Here is a 12492-nt window from a genome sequence, read left to right as displayed (position 1 = left end):
AAAATGAAGAAGATATGCCTTGCTTCTCAGACAGACACAAGATAAGAGAGTTCACTACCACTAGATCTGCCTCACAAGAAACTCTAAAGAAAATTCCTCAAGCAGTAATGAATGAAGGCTAGTTACTAACATAAAAACATATGAAACTATTTAATTCATTAATAAAGGTAAATGTATAGTCAAATATTGAATACTATAATACTGTAATGGTGGTGTATAAATCATATAACCCTAGCATAGTGGTTAAAAGATTAAATTATTTAAAATAAATGTAGCTATAATAATTTATTATTGGATACACTGTATAAAAAGATGTAAATGAGGACATTAAGAACATAAAATGTGAGAGAAAGCAAAAGTGTAGTTTTTTGTATGCAATTGAAATTAAGCCATCATCAGCTCAAAATATTCAGCTATAACTATAAAATATTTTATGAAAGCATGATGGTAACCACAAAGCAATAATCTATAGTAGATATGCAAAAGGCAAAGGGAAAGGAATCAAAACATGCCCACTGCAAAATATCTTTGAATCGCAAAGGAAGACAGCAAGAAAGGAACAGAAAATCTACAAAACAGTTAGAAAACAATTAACAAAATGGCAATATTAAGTTCTTATGTGAATAATTACCTCAAATGTAAATTGATTAAATTATTCAATAAAAAATAAACATTAAAAATTATATAGTATCACCAAGTGGGATTTATCCTAGGGTATAAGGGTGGTTTAACATAGGCAAATCAATCACTGTGATATATCACATTAACAGAACAAAAGATAAAACCAAATGATCACGTCAATCAATGCAGAGAAAGCACTTGATAAAGTTGAGCAACATTATTGATAAAAACTATCAACAATTTCTGTATAGAAAGAAATATACTCAAGATAATAAATGTCATTTAAAAAAACCCATAGCTAACATCATAATCAATAAGAAAAAACTGAAAGTTTTTCATATAATATCCAATATGAGGAAAGGACACCCATTCTCACCACAGCTATTTAATGTAGTACTGGAAGTACTAGCAAGAGCAGTCAGACAATAAAAAGATATAAAAGGCATCCAAATTACAATAAAAAGATATAAAAGGCATCCAAATTGAAAAGGAAGAAGTAAAATTATACCTGTTTACTGATGACACGATATTATGGAGCAAAAACCCTGAAAAGACATAGAGGAAAACTGTTAGAACTATTAAGTAAATTCAGTAAAGTTTCACGATACGGTATCATCATACAAAAATCAGTTGCATTTCTTTACAACAATCATGACTTATCTAAAAAAGAAATCAAGAAAAGCATTCCATTTACAATAGCACCAAAGAGAATAAAATACTTAGGAATATATTTAACCAAGGAGGTAAAAGATCTATACACTTAAATCTATAAAATGTGAATGATATAAATTAAATAAAACACACAAAAATGTAAAGATATCCCATGTTCATGCATTGGAAGAATTAATATTATTAAAATATCCATGCTACTCAATGTAATACACAGATTCAATGCAATCTCTATCAAAATTCAAATGGGAATTTTCATGGAAATAGAAATAGTTATTATAAGACTCATATGGAACCACAAAAGACCTCAAGAAGTCAAAGCAACTTTGAGCAAAAAGAACAAAACTGGAAACCTTACACTTTCGGATTTCAAATTATCTTACAAATCTGTAGTAGTCAAAACAGCATGGTTACTGGTTAAAAAGCAGATACAGACCAATGGAGCAGAATGGAGCCCAGAAATAAACCTGAACATATATGGTTAACTTATTTATGACAAGGGCACTGAGAAGACACAACAGGATAAGGATGATCTCTTCAACAAATGCCATTGGGGAAAATGGACATCCACATGCATATAAATGAAGTTAGACCTTAATCTTACCCTACACACAAAAATTTACTCAAAACAGATCAAAAACCTAAATGTAGTACATGAAACCATAAAATTCCTGGAAGGAAACATAGGAGAAACACTCTTTGACACTGACCTTGGCAATGGTTTTTTTTTTTTTTTTTTTTTATGTACACCAAAAGCTCAGGCAACACCAACACAAAATAAACACGTGGGCATACATCAAACTGAAAAGCTTCTGCACAGCAAATAAAACAATCAACAAAGTTAAAAAGCAGCCTGTGGATTATGAAAAAATATTTGCAAACCATATACCTGACAAGGGATTACTATCCAAAATACATACATAACTCATAGAACTTAATAGGAAAAAAAAAGTAAAGTGGTTTAAAAATGCACAAAGGACCTCAATACTCATTTCTCTAAAGCAGATACAAAAATGAGCAACAGGTGAATGAAAAGGTGCTCAATATCACTAATCACCAGGGAATTGCAAATCAAATTCACAAAAAGATACCACCTCACACCCATTAGCATGGCTGTTACTAGAAAGACAAGAAATAGGCCGGGCGCGGTGGCTCACGCCTGTAATCCAGCACTTTGGGAGACCGAGGCAGGTGGATCACGAGGTCAGGAGATCAAGACCATCCTGGCTAACACGCTGAAACCCGTTCTCTACTAAAAATACAAAAAAATGTAGCCGGGTGTGGTGGTGCACGCCTGTAGTCCCAGCTACTCGGAAGGCTGAGGCAGGAGAATGGCGTGAACCCGGGAGGCAGAGCTTGCAGTGAGCGGAGATCGCACCACTGCACTCCAGCCTGGGCAACAGAGCGAGACTCTGTCTCAAAAAAAAGGCCATAAATAGCAAGTGTTGGCAAGGATATTATGAAAAGTGAACACTTTCACACTGTGAGTAGGAGTGTAAGTTGGGTCAGTCATTTGGAAAGCAATATGGAGAAGATTCCTCAAAAAATTAAAAACAGAACAAAAATATAACCTAGCAATTCCTCTTTGGGCGTATACCCAATGGAAATGAAAGTAGCACCTTTTAAGTATAATTATTTCTATGTTTATTGCAGCATTATTCACAGTAGCCAAGTCATAGGAATCGCCTAAGCGTTCACTGATGAATTAATGGATAAAGAAATTGTGGTCTATATCCACAGTGAAGTAGTGTTTAGCCTTTAAAAAGAAGGAAATCTTGTCATTTGCAACTGTTGGATGAGCCCGGAAAATATTATGCTAAGTGAAATAAGCTAGATGCAGAAAGAAACATTCTGCAAGATCTCACTTACATATGGAATTTAAAAATATTAAATTCAAATACCTAGAAACAAAACACAACAAGAGCAGGGAGAGAAGTTGAAGGTCAAAGGGTACAAACCTGCAGTTCTGTAAGATGAATAAATTTAGAGATATAATGTACAGCATGAGGAAAATTAGTAATATTGTATACTAAAAATTTGCGAAGCAAGTAGATTTTAAGTATACTTACCACACAAAAATGATAAGTATACGTAGTGATGGATATGTTAGTTTGCTTAACTGTAGTAATCATTTCACTATGTATAAGCATATCAAAATTATCAAAATATGTTGTATACCTTAAATATGTAGGATAAAATAAAAAATAAATTTAAAAATACTTTTTTTTGGTGGATGTCTTTAGGTATTTCTTTAACTTCCTGTGATTTTTTTAAAATTTTGAATGAGTTTTTAATAGCATGAGTTACAAATTACCTGGGAATAAAAACAATTTCTGGGAGCAAGAAGTTTAAGTGTACAGTACTGCAGGGATATGAATGTCCCTTTGACTGAGTGTTTACATTAACTCTAATCCTTGGATCCGCCCTCAATGTATTTGCATTAGATTAAAAAACCATGGTGAGCTTATCACAGGAGAGCTGGGCGACCAGTCATGCCTACGTCACTGAAATCGCCTATGGCCATGGTTCCTATGCAAAAAATATATATATATGTGTGTGTGTGTGTGTGTGTGTGTGTGTATGCACATGTATATAGGTATACACATATACACATACATGTGTATATATGTGTGTTTGTGTGTGTATGTATATATTAAAAAAGAACAGTTAATCTTGTGTGTATATATACATACACAAACACACATATATACCCATATGTGTGTACATATACATATATACACACATATTGCATGTGTGTATATATACACACATTGTGTGTGTGTGTGTATATATATACACACACACATAATTTTCATAAAAGGATGTTATTCCAAATCCATTCTCTACTACTCTTGGTCCTGACATATGCCCTCAGAAGCTGACATCAACCGACTCTATCTCCTGGTCTTCCTTGACCTCTGCTTCTTATTGAATTGACCAATGGGAGATACAAGAAAGCAAGGTGCAGGAGGATATGGAGTGCTGAGTATTTATGCTTCTACCTCCCACACTTGTATGCCAGGTGATGATTTCGCAGTGCCTAAATTCATTACCAGCTCCTCTTGAGGACCTTTCTTTCACTGCTACCTTTCCAGATTCTGGCAGCAACCATTTCTACCCTTGACCCTTCAGGTCAAGAGATTACGAGATTTTCCCACTGTTGCTAGTATCCGGGTACTTTATCATTCTTTATTGGCTCCCTTTTCCATGCACACATCTTTATAATGTAAACGTGTCCTTCATTAAACTTTTCTCAGTTTAACCTTTGGACTCTGGCTGATACTAAGGAACATTTGATATCGATGTATGACTTAATCATTATTTTAAAATGCATAACCCAGGACACTATCAGTGCTACTCCTATCATTCTCTGCCCTAGTCATTTTGTCTTCTTTATTTGAGGCATACATTTTCCTGATCTAGATTATCAGTATTTTGAGGGCAGGTACTACATCTTATAGATCTGTGTGCTTCTGCCCAGAGCATAAGTATAATTGGCATTCAAAGCATATTAAATTAAAATTACATTCATATTAAAACATGCTAAAAGTAAGATAGTGAATTGATATGTAAGATAGTTTTAAATTCATCCAAATATGTTGTTAATTTTAAACAGGAAGATTATGAAGGCAGTGACAGCGGCCTTTGGAGTAGAAAAGAGTAGTGACTTTAATCTGATATAGTTCAAATTAAGTGAACTATATCAGTTAATCTGATATCATTTCAATATTTAATTGAAAACAGAACATGTTTCTTTCTTAAAAGTTCCTTTTTAAGGTAATTTATGTCAATGTAATATAAATTTATCTCATTTATAACTTGAAAAATTTCAATGCCCTTTTCAAAGGTTTTGCAAAGTTGGCTTATTGCTTTCTGAATATCCGAAAGCAATATTATGGATGAAAACTTTAGAATATATAGATTTTAAAAATCTAAAAGCATGTTTAAGTGGATTATAAATGCTTTCAATGTAAAAGAAGGTCCATTTACAATTACTGACTTTAATTACCTCTGGATTCAAAGTGTTCAGAGTGCGTTTACCGTAACGCATCTTTTTCTGGTAATTTTATCTAGTCTAATTCATGTGGTAGTCGACAACTGCTAATTACAAGTTTCGAGTCTCCTTGTAGAGCCATGAACTTTATATAATGTTATTCTGGCCTATTTTCCCACCAGAGCTTTTTATATTCGCAATCTAAATTAGACATTTCAATTAAAATAGTTTCCTGAAACTATTAGCATAAAATGCTTTGAAAATGTAATAATTTATATTGGACTCACCTAAATTTGGAAAGCATTGTGTCTGGGAGCTTTTATTATTTCAACATTCATTCATGAACAAATATTTTTATATGTGCTTGGAACTATGCTAACCCTTTAAGAATAGGGGGATGTTGAACAAGACAGGTACAATCTCTGACCTTAAATCTATTAGTCTGGGAAAACAGCCAACTAGATGAATAATTTTTATACGGTGTAATCAGTATTATTAATAAAAAAGGATAGAGTAAAATGCTTTTGCAGCAGGGAGAAAATTTAGGTATGAGGTAAAAAAAGTATCTCAGAATAACTGACAGTTACAGTAATATCTGAAGAGGAGTCAGAAGATTGAAACAAATAGGGAGGTATTATGAAAGATAGATTAGAATGACAGAACAGCAAACACAAAGGCTCAGATTCTGGAGAATGTTACTGAAGATATTTTAAAAATGATCTTTATTCTTATAAAACAAAATCATACGGATAAAGTTGAGATTGCAGAGGCACACTAGATCATGAAGTGCCTTATAATTAACATTACAGAAATTGAACTTTTTCCCACAAATGATAAAAAGAACGATGCTTTAAAAAAGGAAACGATGTGATAAATTTACATTTTGAGAAAATCATCGTGATTAAATACAATCATAAATACATAAATACATAATCATAAATACAATCATCTGTATAAATACAAATTATATCTAAACAGAAAAACTGAAGACAATGAAAAGAGTTAAAACCAATGATCATTCAAGTAGTAACTTTATCATTTGTGCAAGTGTCTGTACATACATTATCCTCCAGTAAAACGTTTACTTAAAGATTTTTAAAGAGCTATTGAGTACTACTTTGTGCTAGTCACTAATGGATAATGGGTATACATAAGAAACAATAACCTTATTTAATAAAAAAGAAAAAATGAAAGTAAAAATAAGCATGTGAAACAAGTAGAAAAAATTAGTAAGATAAGCTTCAAGTCTAAATATACCAGTTCTTATTGATGTATTATTATCATTAATAAAAATACATTTTTATGAAATTTATTTTTAAAAGACAACTCTGTGCTGCTCATAAATGACATACTTGATATATGAGAACACAAAAATCTGAAAGAATATGTAGAATATAAATCCAAATCTGAAATAGTTATTGGAGCCATCCCTCCTCCATTTTCTGAGAGCTTTAGCTTGAGGCCACATTTTTCCCTTACCTGATTTATTACCATAACTTCTTACCTGATCTCACAGCTCCCCATCCTGCCCCTCACTCTCTGTCTATATATGGTTCAATCACTTCCTTACACTTCTAAGAGAGTTACCTTTCTAAAATTCAAGGCTGATACAAGACTTCAATTCTGTTCCTACTCTCACCTCTGGGATAAAGAAACTTGTCTTACTCAACTTTCATTCATAGACCCCAGTGTAGTGCTTTTCACATACCACATGCTCAATTACTGTTTGATTAATAAAGCAAATGACTCTAAAATGATTATGTTTAAAAAGGAATGAATTGGATGTGTGAGTGTGTGTGCTTGTGTGCATACATGTGCATTTGAGTGTATGAGAGACAGAGAGAATAAGGCTATTAAGATCATAGAATAAACTGCTTATGAAAAGAGATCATCTGGCATTTGAGTAAAGCCCTAATGATGAAAAATAAGAATGAGCAAGATTAACTGCCACTCCCATAATTCTGTCTTAACTGAAGAATCATAATATAGGAAGGATGAAGCAAGGGGAAACTAGAAAATGTTTTAGGGGTACTTGGTTATCATACTCAGAAGGAAGCAAAAATTCAATTCAATCTAACTTACATCAACTGGTTCTCAGTGCTCTTTCTAGCCATGAAAGGAGACAGTTTTTCAGTTCCCAATGCTATGTCAAGTATAAAAATTTCAAATAGGTAAGTAACAGTCCTGACATCAAGACATTCTAGATCTTCTGGCCAGAATGAAAGGAGGTTATATTTCCTAGGCTATACCTAATGTAACCTGAAATGGTCCAAGAAGCACATCTTCAAGTAGGGGAGACCTCAATTCATATTTAAAGCACAAGTAGAAGCTTATTTTCAGAACAGGCTAATACATTTTGGATGCTCCTTCAAGATAACATTATTTAAATTTTTGACAACATTTACAGTCAACTTCCTGAGTGGTTAAGAGCTCAGACTCTGGACACAGATTGCCCAGGTTCAAATTCGGACTTTGCCTTCACTAGCCATGTTATTTTGAGCAAGTTACTTAAACTCTATGGGCTTCAGTTTTCTCATTTTTAAAATGGGGATGGTAACAACAATCCCTACCTCACAGATTTTTTGTGTGTGAGGATTGAAAGGGTAAATATATGTAAAACATTAGAACAGTTTCTGCTACTTGGTTAATGCTGGTCAGAGATACCTATTGCCATTTATTTTCAGAAGTTGGCTGAGTTCTCTCTGTGGGAATGCTCATAGAAGCATGCAGCCACTCTATTGTTCTGAGCAATCCAACTCTGTCCCCAAATTTTTTATATGCCACACACCAAATCAGGACTCATTTTCCTTAGAAGGTAGTTTAGAGAATTCTACTTAACTTAACTTTGCCTCTTGGGAACCTCACCCTGACATGCTTGTCAATGTTCAGTGTTCCTTCCAACTATCAATGTTACTCTCTCTGGTAAATTCAATAGTTTCTCTGGTGTGTTACACTTTCAGTGATGTGTCTCCTTCCTTCTAGATTGGGAGCCTAGTAACAATGTCACAAGCACGCTCACCAGGGATTAAGCAAATTGCAAGGTGTGTGTGTGTGAATGAGGGAATGAAAGGGGAAAGAGAAAGATCCTAGCATTCTGAGAAGAGGGGCTTGTTTTGTTATTTATTTTACTTTACAGTGAATTACTTAAGGTTGGACTCCATAATCTCTGTATGTTTCTTTGCAGTCCGGAGACACTCTCATATATTTCCACCTGGTCACAAGTAGGCAGCCCAACTTAAATGTGGGGTAATTGACCCCCAAACACATAATTGCCTGATCACAGTTCTCTATTCAATTTTTGCACCAAATTGAAATCTTAGAGTTTTTGTCTGACCAAAGAGGTTATGCATTTGGATATGTCTTAGCTAGATTATACGAGATAATGTTTTAAATCTCCTTCTCTAAAATAATTTTTTGGGAGGAAAGCCTTCATAATTTGTATCTAATCCAGCAACCCCTGTACCCAAGAGAAGTTCTGAGCCGACATCCAAAACATGCTTGCTGAAAGACTGACCAAATAAATGAGTTGATCGTTTTCCTCACCCAAAAAGTGAGCCAGCTTCCCATTTTTTATTTTGTATGGTGAATTTATCTTTTTCCAAAGCCTCCAGCTCAGACTGTTTAACACTCCATTAAACAAGGGAAAGCCTTGCTGTTGCCAGACAGCTTTTGCAAACTTACTCTTCCTGCAAAAGAGCAAAATGGAAAGCAATCAAAAACAACAATAGGTGGAAAATGTTGATAACTGTCTCACATAGGTCACTCTGCTCCATCATGGAGAAAGCAGCATGTCCTCTAAACACACAGTAGTTTTTAGAACCAGTATCTTGAGGCAAATGCTTCCCCATCAATTAGCAACCTTTGGTTGAGATATGCACGTACCTTCCAGACCTCACTATTAATAAGAAGCCACAAATAGCATAAAGAAAAAGAAAGCCCAGTATATAAGATTATTTTTTAAAAGTTAAGCTCAAGTATATAACCAGTATTCTTGCCATGGAAAAAATATCATTGAAGTCTTCATAGGAAGCACTGTGACTTCTCTAGAGATGCCAAGGAAAAATCAGCAATTAAAATAGCAATACATAGTGTTTAACTATGTGCCACATAATGTCCTAATAGCTTTACAAACATTAAATCATTTACTCTTCACAACACGTGGAGTGCTATTGTTATAACCTCCTCTTTATAGATGATAAAATCTAAGCAAAAAAAGTTTAAAAATTTTTCTGAGAGTCTCACAGATAGTAGTGGTAGTGTCTGGATGCAAACCAGCTTTTCAAAATTAACTCCATGTTCTGTGCCTTAACTACTATGCTATATAGGAAATAATGATAGTAGATCACAAGTTTTAAAAAATGGATCATACCTCTAAAGCCTCTGAACTAAATCAGTTGATAACTTGAGCTTGTAGCAAGTCAGTATAATACATGTATGTGCCAATCACTGTGTTTCACACTGTAGAATCACAAAATGATTTATAAAGAACAATTTCTCTGTTAGAAAATTTACAGTTCAATTTGAGGCAGATGTGTACAACCAATGATAACAGGAGTCAAATGAATTAAGTGCCACAATAGAGTCATACTTTGTGATGTGAGAGGTCACTATTAGAAACAATTGGTAATGAAGTGTTTAAAATTTATTTCAGATAGTTAAACTAAGAGTCCAGGATCTGGGGGCTTAAAATCACAAACAGAAGGTTATAATCATATAAGGGGTGTGGTATAAATAGCAAAGATTAGAAATCAAAAGATATTTTATCTATGACTAGTTCTTTCACTAACTAGCAGAGTTTCAGCAACCTTATGTTTTATGTAGAGATATGGAAATATTTCACTCACATTTATTTACATTTTTGGTTGGTTTCAGTGGAACACGCATTTTAGGTGAGATTCAGATAAGAAAGTGTGTAAAAATGGGCTGCAGCAATCTGCGTGGGTATTATTAGTGTCATCATCATGATCTTTTGATGCTTTTCATTTGCTGCCATACAACAAAATTCACTATCGCCATCTCGTATGCATGCTGTTGACAATTTCAAGGTACGGTACATAGGGTCAAAGAAAAGGAGGAAGAGGTTTTTTTTTTTTCTTTTTTCCTTTTTCTTTTTTTATTTTGAAATGGAGTCTCAATCTGTTGCCCAGGCTGGAGTGCAATGGCACTATCTCAGCTCACTGCAACCTCCATTGCCTGGATTCAAGCCATTCTCCTGCCTCAACCGAAGAAGTAGCTGGGATTACAGGCACCCACCACCATGCCTGGCTAATTTTTGTATTTTTAGTAGAGATGGGGTTTCATCATGTTGGCCAGACTGGTCTTGAACTCCTGACCTCAGGTGATTCGTCCCCCACTCGGCCTCCCAAAGTGCTGGGATTGCAGGCATAAGTGACCATGCCCTGTCAGGAAGAGATTTTTATATCTTGTCAGCATCCCTAGGCATTTTATTTTCTTATTTTATTTATTTATTTTTTGAGACAGAATCTCACCATATTACGCAGGTTGGAGTGCAGTAGCACGATCTCAGCTTACTGCAGCTTCCACCTCCCAGGTTCAAGCGATTCTCCTGCCTCAGCCTACTGAGTAGCTGGAATTACAGGCATGCACCACCATGCCTGGCTGGTTTTTGTATTTATAGTAGAGATGAGGTTTCACCATATTAGCCAGGGTGGTCTCGAACTCCTGACCTCAGGTGATCTGCCTGCCTTGGCCTCCCAAAGTGTTGGAATTACAGATGTGAGCCACTGCACCTGGCCAGCATTTTATATTTAAGTCTTTTACTATATTAGATTTTGTTTATTTCAATTATTTCATCACTTAATCATCTACTTCCTTGCAATGATACTCAATGGTTTTCTGTTGCTGTTATTTTGTGAACTTTGGGAAACTACCAACATGTTGATGGCCACACCACACCTATGGCAAACTGCATTTTCCAAAAATGGCTTCAATGATAAATCTTAAAATACTTTTTATAATGTGACTTTGAAACTTCTTCCCTTGTAGGGAAGCTTGTAGGACAGTTCTACAGTTGCAGCAGAAGTAACTCTACACAACTTCCGAGGCTAAGTCATAAAAGGCAATACTGCTTCTGCCTGATTCTCTTGGGATTTCATGCCCAAGAACGTTGAATCAGCACACAGAAATAACTACATGGAGTATACCAAGCTCCCAGCCCATTCCTGGATGGCCTCCCAGCTGCCAATCAGTACCAAGTTGCCAGACATATGAGTGAGCCATCTTGAAAGTAACCAAACCAGCTGATGTTATGTAAAGCAGAAACAGCTAGCCCTAAATATCTTTCCAAATTGCATATTTCTCAGTCTTTAAGTGTTACAATAATGGTTTGCCTAACATGCAAAGAGAACTTTGAGGGAGATTCTAATTACATAATTTATTGAATAAGTGATGAGATTTCATAATAGGTAATATTTTCTGAGTATCTGGTATACTCAGGCACTGTTTAAAACATTTTACTGTATCAACAATTTAACCTTCACATGACAACTCCCTGAGTTAGATTCTATTTTTGTTCCCATTTTACAGTTGAGGAAACTTCAATAATCATCTGTAAATATACAGAGAGGTTTGGTAATTTTCCCAAGCTCAAAGAGCTAAGAAGTATTAAGATTAGAACCCAGGCAGTATGGTTTAATCACCAAGAATCTGAGAGGCATGTGTTTTCATGCAGAAAAAAAAAAAAAAGATATAAAGAGTCACTGAGGTGACTTTGTGTGTTTTGGGGTGAGGTTGTTAAGGTGCACAAGAGTAGTCAATAGACATGGAGATATGCCATGCATATCCTCCTTTAAGATGCCGGTATCTACAGCCACCAGCCATTTGTTCCTTCAGGGTCCACCTCAGCTTTTTAGCTGAGGTCATACTCTTTTCAAATTGGATGTTGGCCAATAAATCAGCAAAGCAGTGGTATAAAAGCAGAGTCACTTCTGCCAAATCCAGGGTTCCTCTAACTCCTGTTGTTGAGTTGGTAGAGATGTCGAGTCTTCATCATGCCCAACCCTGTTTCTTCCCTCTGCCTTTCACAAGTGTTACTTCCCAATAAACCTTTTCCTCTCCTGATTCTATCTTAGTACCTGCTTTTAGGAGAACCTAACCATGGCAGAGAAAAGCACAGAAAGTCAGGCAGAGGCTAAGACAAAAAGAGATTTTTAATCCCTATTAATGAGCTTTCATTTTTTTTTTTTCTT

Source organism: Rhinopithecus roxellana, chromosome 1 (assembly GCF_007565055.1).
Source record: "Rhinopithecus roxellana isolate Shanxi Qingling chromosome 1, ASM756505v1, whole genome shotgun sequence".
NCBI classification, from domain to species: Eukaryota; Metazoa; Chordata; class Mammalia; order Primates; family Cercopithecidae; genus Rhinopithecus; species Rhinopithecus roxellana.
This window is presented reverse-complemented; position numbering follows the sequence as displayed.